This window comes from Ixodes scapularis, unplaced genomic scaffold (assembly GCF_016920785.2).
Source record: "Ixodes scapularis isolate PalLabHiFi unplaced genomic scaffold, ASM1692078v2 ptg001421l_1__unscaffolded, whole genome shotgun sequence".
In the NCBI taxonomy this organism is placed as follows: domain Eukaryota; kingdom Metazoa; phylum Arthropoda; class Arachnida; order Ixodida; family Ixodidae; genus Ixodes; species Ixodes scapularis.
The window spans coordinates 334,371-355,367 of NW_024610148.1; the positions used below are offsets into that span (position 1 = coordinate 334,371).

General features: G+C 47.3%; 1 pseudogene; it reads left to right on the forward strand.

Annotated features, from left to right (window-relative positions):
• LOC115326820 overlaps positions 1–11,444 on the forward strand; it is a 63,224-nt pseudogene extending 51,780 nt beyond the window's left edge.
• Positions 11,445–20,997: the final 9,553 nt, after the last annotated feature.

Here is a 20,997-nt window from a genome sequence, read left to right on the forward strand (position 1 = left end):
TTGATTAGAGAAGATGACGATTCGAAGACCGCTCCTCGTGCGTTCGATGCACTGATCACAGCGAAGAGCTCGTGCCCAGACCGTGCTGGCGAGGTTCAATTCCTTTGTTATGCTGTGTTAGTAAACACCGGGCTTTGTGCACAACAACCTCGCCCCCCATTCACACTGGAAGCGGATCCGCGTTCGCGAAGCGGTTGCGAAAGCGGTTGTATAAAGATCCAGTGCAATTGCACGCGCATTTGAGGTCATCGTGTGCGCGTGCAATTGTACTGAATCCTTATACAACCGCGTTCGCAACCGCTTTGCGAACGCGGATCCGCTTCCAGTGTGAATGAGCCCTTATAGTTCAATCTCCTTCCCAATCGCCGACGTGCGCGACCGAAAGCGTCGCTGTGGTCGGCCTTCCACGATTGGCCCAAAAGCTGACTATGACGTCGGGAAGGGTATACCATCAACGGAAATAAGAGGAATGAAAGAACTTTAATTTTGACGGTGTTGGAAGTGTTGCTTTGAGAGCACAATGATTTCAGACTTACACCGTGCCCATTTACAAACACCATCGAACTTGTTCACAAGGTAATGAGGTCCCGAAAGATAACCGAACGAGGGCGCCACCGAAACATCTCGCCGCAAATTCCGAGATGTTTTGGTGGCGCCCTCTTATGGTTTCCCTCCGTGACGTCACGACTGGGATTTGCCTCGCCGTGACGTCACCAGTTATTATTCTGGCTACTTACCATCAGGTGCGACGACGACTTCGATGGTGTGTTTAAAAAGCACAGTAGAAGCTAGGAGCCATCGCAATCCGAAACTAACACCGTCAAAGTTGAAAATCTGACAGTGCTCATATGCCCATGGTTTGGCCAATCATGAAAAGCTGACCACAGCGACGCTTTTGGCCGCGCACATCGCTAATAGAAGGTTGACTTATGCATATGAAAATCTTTGGCATTTTTCTCTTTTTTAGAGCGCAGCTTTTAGGCACCTGTTTCCTCATATAGCGGCGTCGGCGTCGGCGTAACCGCTATATACGGGAACGGGCGCTTAATAGTCCCATAATTCAACACTGTGCGCGTTGCATTATGGGACGTCACAGACCTACGCCCCAATTAAACTTCCCCGCTAATACCGGTGCCACACGGGCAACTCGAATGCCATTTACAACGAATGGCATTCGTGTGATCAACGAATCGGCTTGCGATCTGTCGCGCGTGGAACGCCCCACGCTCGGAGTGTCGCGCGCTAATTGGCCGATCGTTCAAATGTCATTCGTTGTAAATGGCATTCGAGTTGCCCGTGCGGCACGGGTATAAGTTTAGTGAATGAACTGAATTCGCGTGTAGGTTTGAGCGTCCCAAATTGCAACACTCCACGTGTTGCATTATGGGACGTCACAGGCATTTAGACCCATTAAACTTCCCCGCTCAATTTAGCGAAGAAACTGAATTGGTGTGTAGCTCTGTCTCGTCCCAGAATGCGCCACTGCGCTCTTTGCATTATGGGACGTCACATGGCACGGCTTCATGGAATGCGGTTTGACGCGTGGCGCCGCCCCCAAATAGGGCCCCCATCGTTACCCCCCCCCCCCCCTCCTCTATTACCTACCCTCTCGGCGTAAGCAGCGCCGCCAATCAGGGCTCTCTCAATTGTTTTTACCACGGTTCATCGCACAATCAAAATACCCCAAGAGTCGCGCTCTCATTTCGCATTACAGAGAAGTGTAAACTTCTTTTACTTTTAATAAATAGCATTGTTTAGCTACCCCTGCCCCCTCCCGATTTTGTGGATCTTTCTGGCCTCCTAATGCACAGTAGGTCTCCGCAGTAGATCATTTCAGCTAACTGTGCTTGCACAGTCAGCTGAACCTGACGACCTCAACGTCGTCCTAGAGGTCGTCCTAGAGGTTGCCCTAGGCCTCGTCTTGGACGTCGCCCAAGGGACATCAGAACGTCGTCTTCGACGTTCTAATGTCCCTTGGGCATCAGAACGTCGAAGAACGTCGTCTTCGACGTCGTCTTTGAGGTCTTCCTGGAGGTCGCACTAGAGGTTGTCCTTGAGGTCTTCCTGGAGGTCGCCCTAGAGGTTGTCCTTGAGGTCTTCCTGGAGGTCGCCCTAGAGGTTGTCCTTGAGGTCATCCTAGAGGTCGTCTTAAAGGTTGTCTTGATGCCACCCTAGAGGTTGTTCTAGGTGTCGTCATAGACGTCGCCCTCTAGGACGTCGTCCTTGAGGTCGTATTAGACGTCGTTCTTAACGTGGTGCTTAACGTCGTCCTTGGTCTCGTAGCAAAATAGGGAGGAAGACATGACGAATGCTATCGCAATTCATAGACAACTAACACTATAGACCTTTCCAGCGGCAGTCTCGAACGAAGCGATTTACAGCGCGTATCCCTGGTTTTGAGAGTGCACGTCAGTGTTGCCCGACTGCGCTGAGCTGTGGAGTTTCTCGTCAGTGGGCCGTGGCAGCCTGCGTTGGCGCGATTCCGGACGCTGGTGGCGGCTGAATTGCCACGTTTTCTTTTTTATCTTCTGTTCTGTGGCGAGCATAATTTATAGAGGTCTTTAAGAAAGCAGTGCTCTATTTTTTAGAACAAAAACAAAGAAATGAAAGCTGTTTTGGTGAGTCCGTGGGCGACAGAACAAATGCAACTGGAATGTTTGTTTAATTTATGTTCATTGTTTTACGGCACCGTACACTCAACCGTGCCAATCTATAAATGTCAAAATATTTGACCACACAGGATATCCGTACTGCATGGATATTCCCCGCCCACAACATAAAATTTAACGAGTCTCATCACTCGAACAAAAAATATATTGTACGTACCCCACGGTGCCGCGTTATCCGAACAGGATTTGAGAAAGGTCTCAAACAACACAGCATATCCAATATACAGTGTCGACGATAGTCACTTCACGAGAATCAAACGGAATCCGGCGTGTTCTGGGGAACATGTAGAAGAGAGCTCCTTTTTTGCACAGCTCCATAGCAAATGAACGAACGTGCTTATTGTGTCGCCACACCCCGGACCCGACCCTATCAGCTAGTTTTTGCGAAGACCCGGAACACAGCCTAGAACGCTTTTTGGAGATTATCTCGACGGAAATAATCCTCCAAGCACGTCGAACTGCCTGCGTCGCGGGCTGCTTGACATTCGCTCTCTTCGTTCGTTTCCTGCGAACGCCGAGCGGGCTACGAGCCCTGGTATTCTCTGGTTCTCACAGTGGAAGATAACATACAAAGGGTAAGCATCCTAAACAGGCGAATAAAATAAAAACCTCCAAGAAAAGCCGCCGAACTCCGAATGCAAAATGCAGGTGGGGAGTCGCGCTGACCGTGTTTCCACAGCTCAGGCGGGTGCAAGAAATTTCTGGCTGATAGGGGTCGCTCGATTCGCAAAATGGCGGCGGCCAGAGCGCTCTTTCTGCAAAGGTCTATAGTCAGTTACAGGTTAAGAAGGTAGCGGCAAATGCCCCTCAAAGGGAATCAGATATCCCTCCGCCACCTCCGCATCCAATAGCGTCCCACCATTTCCGTGACGTCGTGGCCAACGCGCGAGGAGGGTCTTGCCCTTCTGTACATATTTGCTTTATCTTTCGACTTTGACTTAGCATTGTGGAAGCCACCAGAGGGAGATTAGAGTTCTCCCCCACCGACGGAAACAAATACGACTTTCGGGGATTAGCTTCCCCCCCCCCCCCCCCCCCCCCCCCCCCCGATGGATACAAAGGCTGCTTTCAGGGGCTCGGTTCCCTCTCCGATGAATAGAAAGGTCGCTTTCTTAAAAAGTGGGATCGGAGACAAGTGGGAATCCATTGAAGCGGAACAAGGGGCGTTTCCAGTGAACTCTTCTTTCGACTGCGGAGAGATTTGAAACGGGCGCATCACACTTGTGGGAGGAGTTTCTCCTACCTTCTTGACTTGTAACCGACTATAGTGGTTTCTGCAGCCATTTTTTTTAATGTTTGCTCAACTATCTATCTTGAAGGTTGGGCTTTGTTTACAAAGAAACTGGCATTTTTCCACACTGCGCACGCGCAGGAACCAGATTCGCGGGAGGTGTGTGCGCATTCGCCCCGCCGACAGCAGCGCCACCGCAGCGCCGTGACGTCAGAACCTCTCTTTCGCTTACGCTCTTCCCAGCCACCTGCTAGGCACATCCGGTATGGGCGAAAGAAATAATATTAAAACACCCAACCTTTAATTAGTAAAAGAAAAATATAAGTGAGGCAAAACGAGAGTCGGTGACGGATGCGCTTATATCCTGAATGTGATCTATTGGCGTGGCGACGGCAAAACAATGTTTTTGCCCATACTAGAAGTGACAATATTCAAGATGGCGGCGCCCTTGTGAAAGCGGTCCTGCCACCAATTTTATTCTTTTGTCCTCGTATCTGTTCGCGTTGTTTTTATCATGGGCGTTCCCCAACCTACCGAATTTAGCATTGTTTTTAATGTTCATTTTCTTTTTTTCCTTGTTCTGTTCTGCGATACTAGCCTTGTATATTAAAATGATATGTGTTATTTAGATAAACCTGGACACATTAACGTGCTTGTTGCTTCATTTCCTTCGCTCTCTTTCTATATTTGCAGAAACCGAACCGAAGTTCTTCAGTCTAAAGACTGCAATGGAAAAGTTCGTTGGAGTTTTTGAAAAAACAGTACAACACTAAAGTGAATTGGACTGATATGTGGTCAAACAGCCAAGAAATGAAAGACCTGTTCGGGGAAAAAAAGTAACTAAACCTCAACCGAAAGTCTCACACAATTGAACAAAAAAATATTGCGACATTTTTATCCTAAGTACTTGTTTTGTTGGAAGCCGCCCCACCTTGGTGTTATCAATGAAGGGTTTCAACAAGCCGTGTTTTGCAACAGTAATATTGACACGAGGAGCTTGGGCTGCAGCTTCAAAGCACGCCATTTTTATACCTCACTTAACCCCCCCCCCCCCCCCCAAAAAAAAAAAAAAGACTTAAGAAAACTTCCTAATTTTAAGCTTGATAACTTCCTACGTGAGCGAATTAATCGACAGAAATAAACAAATTAGGAAGGCAGCGCCGAAAGGGAAGCTCCGGCGTAATTGTGATGGTCATTGCTTTTTTGTTTTGTTTATAAAATGTTTACAATTTACTTAATATCCACCGGTGAGTATGTATCCAAAAAATTTAATCAAAACATTAATTTAATTTGATAAAATGAATTTGGAAATTTACGCCCACACCACCGAATCTATTGCTGCCGCTTTACTGGCAACAACGAGCAGGGGCACTCGTGACGTCAGACGTATCCGAGAGCAGACGACGCTCTCTACTTTACGGCGTTAAGCGTTCTGCTGATGGTGAGCGTCTGTGGCTTCGCGAATTGCGTCTGGATTAAGCTGTTTGCGTCATGTGATGGAGGGTGGGAGAAATGGGGGATTGGCGGCGGGGTGCTATGGCACCACGAAGGAAATCATCACAGTGAAATCTTATTGGTATCCGACAAGTCTCTACGACGGAAGTGGATCTGAGCAGTCCGACGCGAACGCTGGCTCTTGGCGTTCGCGTCTTGCTAGGGAACAGTTCGCACCTTGTTAGCAGATTAAACCCTCCACGCCATTTTGTTCGAAGCGGTATCCGAGTCCACACGTCGGCGGATCGTGAATACAGCCCCCAACGGAGCTGACCTCGAAGGAGACGCCGGCGGATCGAATACGGAGTGCAAATCGTCTGGTATCTGGAGCTAAAAATCTTTGGAAATTCGCTAATTGCTTGCTTGATGAATCGTAGTTCATCATTTCCCACGGACGATCGCGACGCCTTCCGACGCTGGGCGAAACAGGCCCAAGCTGCCCATGTGCTGATGATTATACACCTGACGTCAAAAGGCGGTAGACCAGGAAAGTTGGAGGTTAGTTTCGGTTTCGCTTCTAACGCATTTCTACGATTAAAAATTATTTATAAACTTTTGGGAGAAATTTCCTTGCTGCTCTAGGCTCAGTATCTCGCACTCTTTCAGAAAATATGTCTAGTTGAAAACGTTCAAATATACGCCAGAGCTCTCCTTTAAAGATTGACATCTGCAACCCAGATTGCATAGCGCTATAGACTGCTGAAAATATGCATTTAACCATTATAAAAAATTATACATGTCGCTATTCGTGCGGTGGTAAGCACACTATAGTAACGTTGTCCACGCCCTTCTGGTCAGCGAAAATACGAAATATGAACGTTCGTCGATAAACGGTTTATTGATTGCTTCGTTGCTTTTCAAATGTATGTTAGATCACTCTGACGATTTTTTTTTCATGTCTTAGGTTTTATATACAAGTCGAAGGGGGCACGGTAAAAATGGGTGATCCAAAAACAGGTTCCGGTGCCCGCAGCCTTTTGTACGCTAACCTCTATGACAACGAATCGAATGCTACCCAAACATACACCGTCACGCATACTACCATTCGCAAAGAAAGATCATCTGTAAAAGTAAGCAACGGATTCAGTCTGGGCATTGAAACTTCGGGAGGTGTGTCATTAAAAACGGTGTTTGGATTGAGTGGCAGCGTCGGCGTTAAATACAACTTGGACAACACCACGACCGACACTCAGACGAAACTCAAGACGTTTGCGGTGGCCACAGGAGTCAACGTTCCTTCCAACAGGACTGTTCGAGTGGAGTGGTTCGCCACCACCGCTGAAAGCGTACGTAATTCCTTAACCAGGGCGCTGCAGTCAGCTTTGTGTTCACTTCAGCGATTTGCACATTAAAGTGACCATGGGGGCGCTGTTGTTCAACCAATTCTTTGCATCGATATCTATCCATGCACTAAAATATTTTACACCCTTAAGGGGGTAAATCAACGTGTCCCAGGGCTAGCACACTAAAGCCGTGGTCACACCCCTTATGCATCACACAGACGACAGTCTGCATGCAGAATGGAACGCGAGTAGCCGCGAGTTTCGTGCTTCGAATGCTGCATGGCACCGAGTTAAAGGGGAAACAAGCAGAAACAAAAGCAAACGAAACCTTTCGCGCCGCGCGTCTGCGGTCGATGCACTTGGCACTCGGCATCCGACCCACGGATATTGCCGTGACTCGTGTTTGCAGTTTGTCTTTTTCTTTTGTATGATGTATGATGCCCGAGTCCCACTAGAGCAACAAACAAAAACAACCGACGTGGACAAGCCTCTAACCATAGCCTCCTCTATACTGACAAAGCATGGCAGATCGCCACGAGACGCGGCAGCCAAAAGTGAGATGGTATAGAGCGGCCGACAAGAGTCATGTAACGGGCGCCCCGCTGAGGCGAGACGCCGAAGCACTTGCACCGAGTGATGGAATGTTCGCTCGTGCTTACGTGGGGCAGAAGCTGGAGACACTAGAACACAATGAAAGTTCTGTAGCGGATAGAGTAAAACTGGACAAATTTACTGTATGCAGCGAATGGACGCTCGTTCCTGCGGTACATGAGCGTTCAGTAAGTGCAACTTGTGTACACCCGTGAGCGATATGAAGGTGAACAGCCCTCTTCTTGTTTTTGACGCTCCTGCAAGTTTTGGAACAAGCTCTGTTCCAGAAGAGGGCTAGAATGCAAAGTTTAGACCCCAAGCCACGTACCATTTGAGACGTTGAGAGTTAATATTAGCCCCGAGAAGTTCGCGTGGCGCCCCCTTACGGCAAACCGGGGGGACGTCACGGCGAGGAGAGAATTTTTCCCCGACTCGCCCCGCTCGCCTTGTGGAGGCTGTGACGACGCTAGCTGTCGGCGCGCTCGTTCCTACTGTTTTTTTTTTTTTGGCGTGTTTTTCGTAGGAAGTGTAAATTTTTATATGTGCCTTTATTGAGGTATGTCCTGTAGCTACAGGCGAAACTTCAACCAACATTTTAAGAATGGTTGACAGGGCAGGCAACGCATGAATCGCCGCTGGTAATTGAAAATATAGAAATATGGCGACAATTGCAGGAGCATCACTATAGATTTACATCTCGCACAATTAATGCTGCTGATGGTCTGGATGAATTGGCAGGTTATGATATACTTCTTTGAATCTCTGCTTTTAAACAAGATCGCTGAAGCAGAAAAGCTGCATGCTGCTCGAGCAACATGCTAAATACAGTCTGGGCCATGGGGAGAGAATCACAAGTAAGACAGCCCAAGTGCAGGGGCAAAGTAAAAAAAAAAAATGAACATTTATTATATACATTTCTCGCATTTGACCTTTGCTGGATTCGGATAGTATTTCAATAGGCTACACGGGTGGTATCTGTGGACTTGTTTATATCAACCCTCAAGTAATGTATACCAAACTTAAGCGAAGGTGTCTAGCTCGTTATTAGTCCCTTAAGCCCTAAAATTCAGGTTTTACTTAAATCGAATTGTCCTGAAGCTAAAATACCAGAAGCTTTTCTCACGCAGACTGTCGCCCTTCACAGGTTCCACATTTTCTGCTAATAGTGCTGCATGTACAACTGGACAGACGTTCGAATGCTTGCTTCTACTAATGTTTTTCTCTGTTGTCCGAGAGTCCAGCTGTAGGGAGTTTGGAGGCTGAGGACGCTTTTGGAGACCTGCAGCAGTGTCTCTTTTAATTGGAAATGACAATTCAGGCTAAACTGTGTATTTTCCGAATACCCAAGGTAGGAATAAAAATGTGTAGTGCCGTAATTTGGAAAACATTCCAAAATTACGGCACTATTGCTGTTCATATTTTGGGCAGTTCAATACATATCATACAGTCAACTGGGGGCGATTCGGCCGTTTTCACCGCTACCATACAAACTAATTTCCAGTAATTGTGCATCTTCTAAAAAATGTGCCTGCATACGTGTATAAACTATATAATTAATTCGCGAAGAAGCTACATTTATGTAAAACAACCCTGTTCCACGAGCACTTCAAAGATAATCAGACACGGGGCTTCTAAAACATCTGCGAACCAGCGCATAGAGAGTGGCAGCGCAATGTCGGGGTCACGAGCTAATTTGCCGACCACCCAAAGGCCCATGATATAAACGCCACTTCAAATGCCTTGAAAGCAGGATGTAATATCGTCCTAAATCAAGAACGTGCAAGGAACAGAATCCCAGCGTCTGAAACACTTGCGCCACCGCTTCACCGATCCTTCGCAAAATTGCCTTGTGTCGTGTGGACGGACGGGGAGGTTCATCGGCGGTATTGCATCCGCCGATAGCTTTCGGGATTTGTAACCTAATTTGAAAGGTAAAAGGGACAAGCAGGCTTATAAAATTTACGGAAGCAGGTCAATATCGGCCTAACTCAACGTCTTGTACACCGGGTAAACGAAGTCCAGCTCATCGAAGAGCTTGCGGCACACAACGCCAAACCAGGAAACCGGTGCTGGGAAGCGAGTCGATGCGAGATTGCGGAGCGGAGTCCTCACCCTGACGTCACGGTACACCTCACCCAATCAGGGCGCGGCGACCGCAGCGACGCTTGTGTTCGCTCATGGGGCTAATAGCTTTAGGGAGCCGTAAAATAGGCAAGAAACCAGGTAAGGTGTTCACCTTCATATTGCCGGCGGGTGTACTTCGTTCATTGTGGTTGGTTCGAGGTAATGAATTGTGGACATGGTTGAATGATAGAACGGCCATTTCAGATGTGAATCATGTCATTACAGAGAGTGACAGTGTTAGAGGGAGCAGCCGATGAGCCTAACACATCATCGCGTGACAACTTTCCATTTTTTGCTACGTTAATTTCCTTTAGTCTTTTTCGCTCGTATTCTTCAAGCGTGTTTTTTTCGGTGTGAGATAATAACTCGGTGACTTGTAACTAAACTCTGTGACGGCAAGGTCACCGGTGCGTCGTTTCATAGCCTCCTCTATAGTGACAAAGTCTGACAGATCTTCACGTGACGCGGCCGCTGAATGTGAAAAGGTAGAGCGGGCGACAGAACTCATGTAACGGGCGCCCCGCTGCGGCGAGAAACCGAAACGCACTTATCCCGAACGATGGAATGTCCGCTCGCGTTCCTCGCCGCTTCTTTTCTCGTCGGGTTTGAAAGCAATGTTTTGTGTCCTCGCTGCTGCATAAACTGTGCGCTGGACGCCCATGTTCCCCGAGAAATGCTCTGTGCTACCAGATCCTCGTGCTCCAAATCTGCAACCGGGCACTTTATGGCTCCGTTGTCAAACTGCGAGGCTCTGCGAGTAAAGGGGAGGCTATGACCGTATTGACCCTACTGCCGATGCTCCGGTAACGAAACCTATCGCAATCTACACAATACGCCTCACGCGGGCCGCTCTGGTTCCAACACTACCCTGTATTCCAGTACACTGTATCGTTACTGCATGACATACGTTAAAGACAACAGGCTAGCTGTCTCACTGGACTGGCTCTACAGCCTAAACCACTACAGCCTAAACCACTGTTGCAGTACCTCAAAGTCACAACTACCTTACGCTCTGCAAACTGGAACGTCAAATCTGATTTTGCCACTCGGTTGCTTCATTTCATCTTCGCTGCAGTTCCAATGGTTTTTAATTTTTGCTGACTGAAAAAGCGACGAACATGATGTCGCAATCAAGGACTTGTTTAAAGCTTAAATGAACGCGGAGGCTTGCCCTTGTAGTCTATCGGGCGAACGCCTCCGCGTAGCCCGACTAACGTTCGAGTATATCCTGGGATTCGGCATCATTCGACCATCGAAGAGTTCCTGCGGCGTACGCATAGCCATCTGCATGCTAAACGACTGTGCAATTTTATTTGTATGCCATAGCATAACATAAAAACTTGCATTGTTATTCCACTGCATATTTTTAACTATAATTCGAATACCTTCAGTGAAGCAATTAATCGAAACCCAAAAAATAAACTCGAACTTTTATGCACGAAACCTACGTCTATTGCATAGAAAAAATGCTTGCGTACGACTGGCGCACTGTAGATATTGCTTGCACGCGACGCCATCGCTCCGGGCTGGTGGACATTTGTACATGTTATTTCCAAGAAAACATACTTCCTGTCGTTCTAAATGTAGGCCATAAAATGTACGCACTTAGGAGCGAGACCACCACAATGACGGTTGATGTGACGTCAGCGCAAGCCCTAGAAAAAAAAAAAACAGGCTTGTCGAGAGATGCAGACATTTTAAAAGGATGCATTTAATTGCTTACGGAAGCTTTTACCGACTCTCATAACTCCTTCTTGACCTTTTTAGGATATTGATTGGACCTGCGATTTTACCATCAGTGGATACTTTGCCATAGGGCTCAAGGAAAAATTTCAAGACACCTACGTGCTCATCCTTCCAGCGTATTACCTCGGCCTTGCCAACAACGAAATGGAAATAGTAGGCCCTCGGCACGCGCGCTTCGTGGCTAAAGGTGTGTTTAGAAAGGTCTTTGTGCCGGGATCTGACATCTACACGAATGATGTGACGGAAACGCTGAAGAAAAGAGAGGTGATTGTTTCTGGAAGGTCACGGATTGCTGGTGAATTTTAAGGAAGAGTCTGGCGATAACGAACGTTCCTCCTTAGATATATTAAAGGGGAAAAAAATTATGTCGCCTTTTTTTATTATGTAAACGTCAACCGTGTTATGGTTACCGCACAGAGATACCAGTGTTTGGTCGAAAAGACATTTAAACTTTGATTAAAACAAATAAAACGATTTCTAAATTGCACTTGGTTGACGTTCCTCAAGCTACTTAGAATGTCGTTATGCCAATTGTGGTAGCCACTGGCTTCCGAGCAGTGCTAAACCGCGGACGTGACGGCCGGAGTTTTGCGCCTGGGCGTTTCCTTTGTGGTAGGCAAGGTTCGCCACCCTTCTGGCCTATTCTGTCGCACTCCTCCACGTGGCTCTCGTTTCAGGCCCGGGAGCAGTCGGGCGTTCCCTTCACTAAGTTGACGGTCGTCTGCGGAGATCTATGGATTGAGCTCCTGCGATGGGTCAAGTCGTGGCGTGAGCTCGTCCGACCGCCGATGTCTCTGCTTACGGTTCCCCTGCCTCAGGTCGGAGAGCGCGGCGAGCACTTATCCGTGGATTGCTCCGCTGCAGTTTCATTTTGGAGTCCCTTGCTTACTAATAAGCTATGCTGGACACCGAGATCATTGTTGTTGGCACGGAGTTGATGAACCCGGTGTGGCGTCCAATGTGTCTTTCCCAACGGCCGAGGGCTACCCCTGCTGGTAGCCCTCGGCCGCGGTGATGAACCCGGCGTGGCGTCCAATGTGTCCTTCCCAACGGCCGAGGGCTACCCTTGCTGGTAGCCCTCGGCCGCGGTGATGAACCCGGCGTGGCGTCCAATGTGTCCTTCCCAACAGCCGAGGGCTACCCTTGCTGGTAGCCCTCGGCCGCGGTGATGAACCCGGCGTGGCGTCCAATGTGTCTTTCCCGACGGCCGAAAGCTACCCTTGCTGGTAGCCCTCGGCCGCGGTGATGAACCCGGCGTGGCGTCCAACGTGTCTTTCCCAACGGCCGAGGGCTACCCTTGCTGGTAGCCCTCGGCCGCGGTGATGAACCCGGCGTTGCGTCCAATGTGTCCTTCCCAACGTCCGAGGGCTACCCTTGCTGGTAGCCCTCGGCCGCGGTGATGAACCCGGCGTGGCGTCCAATCTGTCCTTCCCAACGGCCGAGGGCTACCCTTGCTGGTAGCCCTCGGCCGCGGTGATGAACCCGGCGTGGCGTTAAATGTGTCCTTCCCAACGGCCGAGGGCTACCCTTGCTGGTAGCCCTCGGTCGCGGTGGTGAACCCGGCGTGGCGTCCAATGTGTCCTTCCCAACGGCCGAGAGCTACCCTTGCTGGTAGCCCTCGGCCGCACGGTGGGACGGGCATGGGGTTCCCTTTGACCACCGGCCCCCGAACGTAAATGTAGGTGATCCACACCCGAAAGAAAGACTTCTTCCAAAAATACCTGGCCGCAACACTTCGCACGTAGCATTATGGGACGTCTGTGGTCACGGAGAGGAGTTGCATGGTTTCAGGTTCTACTGCCCCATTGACGGAGTAATGCATCTCAGCACTGCATACAAATAAAGTCCGCCCTCGCTGGTATTTTAATCTAATGCCCCTGAATAAGAAAGGTACCGACATCTTCTGCCTCCTACTCTGACGCGCTCACCTTTTATTTTTATGTTTTGCTCATTTACACCCGCGCGTAGAGTGCCTTCATACACACGCGCGCTTTTGCTTGAGTGGTGACATCTCAGCCATTTTTCCACCCAATCGCTTTTTTTTTTTTGCATTTTGAAGCGCGCGCAATCCGGTGTCACTCAGCTCGAGCGCGTAGCTTTGGCTAATACATAGACGCCATTTTACCGCCCAAGTCACGCACCGAGTGCGCGAGAGCGTCACGCGCTGGCACATTCAAGGCAACAATGGATGTCTTCACCCTCAGACAGACAGACATGTAGGCACCCTACCCGCGCGTCGACTGTAGCGCCGCCTGAATCGCTCCAAGATAGCAGACGGCCTTCCTATAATTGCTTTATACTTCAGTCAGAGCGTAGTCAAAGGCTGAAAGACACGCAAATACATACGCACAGGTTAAAAGCGCACTGTCACGGTCTACCAGCCGCGAAGGATGTTTTCAAAGAAAGACAATGTAAGCCTTCACGTTGCACAGTCGGCGTTATTTGATTGGCGACATGAGCTCACAGCATGCACTGCACTTCGACAGCATAGGCATTTCTTCTCCCTCCTCGTCCCTCATGCACACACTTATTGTTATATTTTGCTTTCTCGCTCTCGCGCGACGACGGTAGCGCCACCTAGATCGCTCCAAGATAGCAGGCGGCATTCTTTAAAGGATGTCGCTACTTTTGCGTATAAAGGGGCTTTGTGTCTATCAATCGGCTTCGTGAGAGCCCCCTGTTAAAACACGGACCTCCATCGGCAGTAAGAACTTTCTTTGGCTTAGGGGGGAGCAGGATTACGGCCGGCCGCCTCTCAGACCTTCTGGCGGCTTGGCTATCCTTCCAGAGTTCAGCATGACTGTCCCGGTTCAAGGGTCGTTTAAGAAGCCTAGGACATTGAGGATACAGTGGAACATGGTGACCCGCGGAGTATACTTCTTCTTCCATTTTTTATAGTAGTCCGTAGTTACATGTGGATAAACTCTGGCGCGTCGAGAGCCCCCAATAGCGTGCCACAGTATTCTATCCGTTTTGGTTGGCAACACCTACGGTATTATAAATTTGATAAAAGACGACGAAGCTAAGCAAGTCTCGTGTTCTCTTATCCTGTCGTTCCTAATTTCTAATATATTGACACGCTAGTAATGACTTCTACTAGCTAGACAGACGCAAACGCCTATTTGATAGGAAGCGATGCATAAGGCCTGGCGGCTTCCGCCTTAGTCAAGCTCGCTCACCCCTGAGAGACCATACCGACCAACATGTCTTTCCCGAAGGACACACCAAGCGTCGGAGAATAAATACTCTATCAAGCAGAAAATCTTCTGAACAAAACTAGAAACGATGAAAGTGTTGAAAATGGCTCCCCTGTCATTACCGACGAAAATTCTTACTCAGATCCATCGAACTCATTGAGAATAATCATATACGCTCATTCCAAAAGGACACCAAATGAAGACAACTGGACGGGGCAAAAAGATCAAAAACGGCACAAGAGCTCGAGCACCGCTTCCAGCGGTCCTGCATCGATTGAAAGAACACACCATCAACGGTCTCACCATCGCCATAAAGCCACTGAATTCAAACGTTCTCGTCGCAAAATAAACTTCAAAAGCAGCACGAGAAACTTTACGGCGTCGCTCCAGATGGTGCGACTTAAGTAACACAAAATCATCGCCTTAAACTATTCGCCATCAACACTCGTAACATGGAGTCAACATAGGCCCTTCTGGCCGTTATCTGCATCGGTGCGATTCGTGTGCAGGTATACCCGCCTCATTAAAGGGACTGCGCAGTGGGTGTCATACGCGGGGTATGAAAAGATATACCAAATGCCGCCTGCTGAAGGCTATCTGCAGCACAGCGCCACTGAAAAACACTCGCCGACTGGGACAGACTAAGGCCGTAAAACTTGTTTTTTATATATGAACATCTTCGTAATACATTTCCCATGGAGACACTCGATTCAAGGTGGAAACCTTTATTGAAAATCCTTTGCAATGCCACAAACGCTTTTAGTTGGAACATATTAGAGGAGCCTGTACCAAGCCACAGCGGTGTCCGCGCGGCAGCGTACAGTCTATACAACCCTACTGAAAAAAACCATTTGCAATTCAAACGGGTGGCAAACTGGTAATACAAACGGGTGCAAACTTGTCGACCCGTTTGGATCAAACGTGATTATGGGATACGGGTAGCCGTTTGAAACGGTACCCGCTCGAAACGGTACCCATTGGATACAGGTGCCCGTTTGATACGGGTGCTCGTTTGATACAGGTGCCCATTCGACCTTGCACGTGACCACACGTTTGAACGTGCCATTCGAATCGAGAAATTAAGCGCTATTAAATGCAATGCGGACAGCCCAGAAAGTCTGAACTACGGAAGCCACCAACAATCGATATCTCCGAACTGCCCAATAGGCTAGGCGGCGTAAGCTGCCGCCCGTTACAAAGGGTATAGCCATTACCGTCCATCCAACCATCCATCCATCCAAAATACAAGAAAGAAGAATCGATCTACATGCTCAAGAATGAGCCCAAGACTATGTCTCAGCAAGAAAGATGACCGCAACAGAGTCTGCCTTTAGTGAAATCGGTCACAAGTAGGAAATATCGGTGGAAACGCTCCTCGACGAGCTCCAGCTGAAGCCGCACGCCATAGCTCAGTCGTAGTAAACAGTGATGTGGATTCTCGATGTGACACTGCAAAAACGATAGATACCTATACAGGAACAATGGACAGCCTAAACTAATTTCCGGTTCTGATAAATCAAGCCCCGACGGACTCGGACGTCTTTCAGACTAAAAAAACCCTCAAGCGAGGCCTCTCATTCAAAAAAGGCATTAAGGAAAGCCTATCATGCCATTCAAAAATAACACAGCGCAGGTCAAGACACCAGTTAAACAGTCACCGACTTACTCTTTTACTACAGTGGGATCGATCATCTCTTCTCTTGCTGAAAAACTTCTGAGCTTCATTTCGGCATTGCCTGACCCATGGTGCCAGACAGTTACCACGCTTATTATTACCGTGCTCTCGATCGTCTTGTTTTGGTGCTAATGAACCCGACGGGAGGCCTTTAATTCATCACACAGGCATGTAAGTGCTTGATAACAATTGATGAATTGCGTTCCAATGCAACAATGTTGCAATGAAACGCACGCGGCTTGCGTAGTCGACTTTCTTATTTTTGCCATTTTGTTTTTAAGTATGATTTTCCGCTTTTAACAGTTTTTCAATCAAGTGTTAGTCAGCAGAGAGGTTTATCCGGTTACGAAGTAATTTTATACTCGCCAAGAGGAGTAGATATTAGCAGAGTTCTCGCTATTCGCACCGATATTAGGTTTCTTCCGCACATAATCACCTCCTCGAGCTAAAAAATATGCGGTGGCTACAGTAAACAAATATACTTTCAACTTCCCAGTTATTGCTGCCCATATTTCTCTTGGCGTAGCATTCGACCCTCAGCGCCTCGATCAGATGATTCAGAGCACTCCACCACCACATGTTTTAACGGGTGATAACCTCCCGCCATCCATGTTGGGGTTGTCTAAAAGTTAATGCGCACGGTAGTATACCTTTTGCGTACCCCCGAAGAACATGAACTAATCATTCTTAACGATGGAGTACCTGCGTATTTTGTGGGCGCTAGGACATCACGCCATTTTTATATCACTCGTGTATAATAACCCCAGCACTCGCGGAGATATCGAATTGGTGTCTGACATTGAATCTTACAGAGGCGACCATGGTCTCACGTACACAACAATAGCTGGCTTTGATAGTGTAAAAGTACATCAATATCTGAATCGAATCTGTCGGATAGAATTTTAAAGTGACATTCAACTACAATGCAAAGCGACCAGTACCCCAGGGGAACCATAATAGACATAAAAAACGCGGCCACCAAGCGAATTTCTATGTGGCTAAAGCATACAGTGGTTGATGAAGAATACGAAGCCCTTTGAGGCTATCAGACTTAGAGCTGAACGTCGAGCACGAAAAACCGGAAATTCGGATGATATTTGATAATCGAAAAGAACATAGCGGCATGTTAAGAGACATCTTTATAATCTATCAAAGAAACACTGGTGGAAGTTTTGCGGTAGACTTAGAGACCTAGAGAACCAGCAACTCGAATATATAACATATATCAAAGTTGGCGTTCAAGTACACAAGAATCGCGTCCATTTAACTCAATAGCTTTAGTCCAACAGAAGATCCCGATATCGGTCGCTGAAGAGTTTTGTTTCCAAATTACGCAAACTTCAACTGGATGTACGCGACTGTCATCAGTGAGCTGTAATAGCGCTTCTGATACATCTAACAAAGTTAGTATTTGCTTCAACCTAAGAGGCCTGAAGCAAGCACCATTGTCATGGGATATGTCTGCAGCACCCGATAGATAGCATGCGATACAGAGAACTAGCTCATCTTGGAGAAGGATCACTTGCTTGCTTGCTTATTATATATAATATGTCATGAAACCAAGTGCCATTCCAAATGACTGGAAGACTTCTCAGGTGGTATCAATTTTAAAACTGCAAAATCGCTCTATTTATTTGCGTGTAAAAGGTAATGAAAAAAATGGTTATTTCCGCCTAGAGTGGGACCTTGATAGAAAAAGCATTAATCATCAGACAATGGTAGGGTTTACACGAGGCAAAAGCAGCATAGACAATGCAATCGATTTGATTACAACCATTGAACAAGTAAAGAAAAATAATACCTTTCAGTCGCTGTACTCATGGACGTAAAAGGTGCCATCGATGACCTACAGCATTCTGCAATAGTGTGCGGATTATCAAAAATTTGTCTTCCAGGACGCTTGAGCGCATAGGTACCAAATTATCTACATAGAAGTCTAGTCCATGTCTCCACTTAGGAGGACGAGTCTCCACTTCACTCTACCAACCGCGGTGTTCCGAAAGGAGTAGCCCTTACTATGACACTGTTCAATATTTCGTTTCTTTGGAATTTTGAAGAAGCGTCCTAACACTTTGCCCATTTTCCTCTATGCAGATGATTTTTGTATCTGGGAAGTGGAAAATATTTATGCCGAATAAGAGTCAAACCGCAAAAAGCCGTCAATGTAATCACGAACTTCATTCAAAACCGCGGCCTCTGTCACCTGACCGGTCTGCGGCTCTTGGTTTCACAAAAAAAAAAGATACAGGTAAATACCTAATATTGATTGCAGAAAACCCCAATCCGTATGTAAAAAACACACCTTTCTGGGCGCTACTCTGGAACATTCGCGTATGTGGGCACCAAATATTTGTCGACTGAAGAAAAGGCCTCGCTTCGGTAATATCACAAGGATGACAAATTGAACCAGGTTGGTATCCTCTGTCTGGGCCATTCTAAAATTATGAACATCTCTCTTCATAGGACCTCTTCGATATAGCCTTCCAGTAATGAACCATATATCAGTCTCGAACACGTAAGATTTACGGAGTCGACAAACACAAGCTTTACCAGCATGCCTGCAGGATTACCAAGATGCACCTCCAACATTGCAACAGTACCTAAAGCCCGAGTTTTAACGCTTGACATCCTCAGGGCACAAGGGACGATCGATGTACATCGACATGCGACACACGCCATGACCTCAAAATACTAGCTTGAAGAGCTTCGTTCAAACGTGCAAATATATGGGATTTTTTCAGTCAGTAATGTTCACACAGGATTACCTACCGTCGACATTTGGCGCTGCAATGGCCTTACCCACTCCGCCATGGCTCGGTCCCACAAAGTCGCTTATGACTGCCATTCCAGGAATATGTAAAAAATTCACTATTCCCACGCCTGTGCTTGCACAAACGACCTTGCAACATATTCACAATACTTATGGGTCCCACGTCCACATTTACACGGATGAATTCTTAATGCCGTCATTATCATCCTAGGAAGTCTACATTGCATTAAAACCATGTTACAGTTCTTTCAAAGTGGAGTCATGCAACGTCCTCCACAGCAGGGAAACTCACAGAAATTCGGAAAGTGGTTGAGTTTGTACTTGACGAGCGTCCAAGCATTTTGTCTTGTTTCCAAAGTTACATTACAAGCTTTATCGTCGCTAAATAAATGCTGCCAAGATCCACCATTGATTCAATAAGGAACAACATCTTGATATTTTCAATAGTCTTAGGGATTTTACCTTACTTGTTCGTGAATGGATGTCCATCACCTAAATATAGCAAGATTTGTGTTGTGTTGTGTTTCAGCAATCTATGGCTGTTCTAACTATATTACGTGCACGACTTTCAAGACTGAAAAGTTGTTTGTGGGCGCAGAAACTAAAGAAATGTAATTCTTATAATTACTTATAATATTACTACTATTATAACACATACATACAATAAAAATATGTACGCAAAAAGGCCACGCCATCGTCCTGCAGGGGATTCCAGGTCATTTTAAAATAAAAAAAAAACTTTTATCGTAGACATGGTTGCCCGAGATCTCGTCGTCGCTGCGGAACAATCCGACAATTTTTACAGACTCCTCAATAACAACGACCTCCACCTTCAATTTAAAGTCCCTCGAGTACTTCTGTGGAAAACAGTGTCCAATCCACCAAATTCGTCTCGACGTTGCCCATACAAACAAGTATTTGCATCTAATAGCCAAACCGGAATCACCTATGCGCCAAGGTTGTTCATCGGTTCATTCCCTTGAGCACATTCCGCGCACTGTGAAGCTTTAACTCCAAAAGAAAATCTATGCGAACGTTCTTAGCCATTCCTGCCGACAAGTGTTGTACGCGTTCCCGAAAAAATAAGGATATACGTTACTCGCTACTTGCAAAATAAATGAACGCGTTACCGACCTGTGTTACCTCAAAATAAAAGGAACGCGCTACCGTTACGTTACCGATAAAAAGTAACTAACGTTACTTTTGCGTCACTTTTTATTTAAAAAATTGACATGTTTATTTTATTGATTTTTTTATTTTTTTGGCGACAGCGTTTTTGTTTTTATTTTGCGACAAACGGCATGGGCGTTGGAGATTTTCTAAAGTGGGCCTTTTTGCGCGTGGAATAGACAGGCGCAATTTTAAAGGTATGTGGATTGAGTGCAATAATTCATCAGTTATCGCCTATACTTCCTTCCAGCTCAGACGCAGTCGACGCTATGAGCTAATGGGACCAAACAAGTAGCGTCGAAAACGCAAGTCACTAGGTCTTTTATGTTTATGATTGGTTCAGTGATGATGAGTCGGACATTTGTCCGACTGCTACGGTCTGCGTAACGTGCGGCAACACGCATAGCGAAAACCAGGTGGGATGCCCAACTCCAAATGCCCTGTTCTGCCGAGGTTGTAAGAAGGCTCAGCCCATAGGCACAAACTGTGCCTGCCCCACATGGCAAGAAACCAACAAACGAATGAGAGAACAAGTCAAGAGCTATAAGGAACAGCACAAGCTGCAGCAAAGGCAGGAGGTTGCTTCCAGGGAGATCAGAATCCCGGTCCCACCGAGTGCCTCACAACTGGGGTGCTGACAGGCTCCGAAAGGAACTCGACCCGGCAGCACCCCCAGCAGAGCAGAACACCTACGCCTCCCTGAAAGCAGAATTGGGTAGGCTGAAAGCTACGGTTCAAACGCTGCAAGAAGAAAACAGACAACAGCAGTCGGGTGGCGGAGCTCAGAGCAAGATTCGAAGTCAAACCCGACGAGAAGCCCCCGACGTCCTGCTTGTGCAGGAAGTCAACGCACACGACATTAACCTAGGAGGTTTAATTCTCTACTCAAGCCCATCGATCTCAAACAATCGTCCGGGACAGAGCGCCGACCCTCCGGGGAAAGCCTTGGTCTACATCAAAGATGACTGGAATCAGCACCAGGTTGACCTGACAAAGTACTCCGATGACAACCAGGAAATAGTAGCAGTTCGCACCACGGTCTAGCGG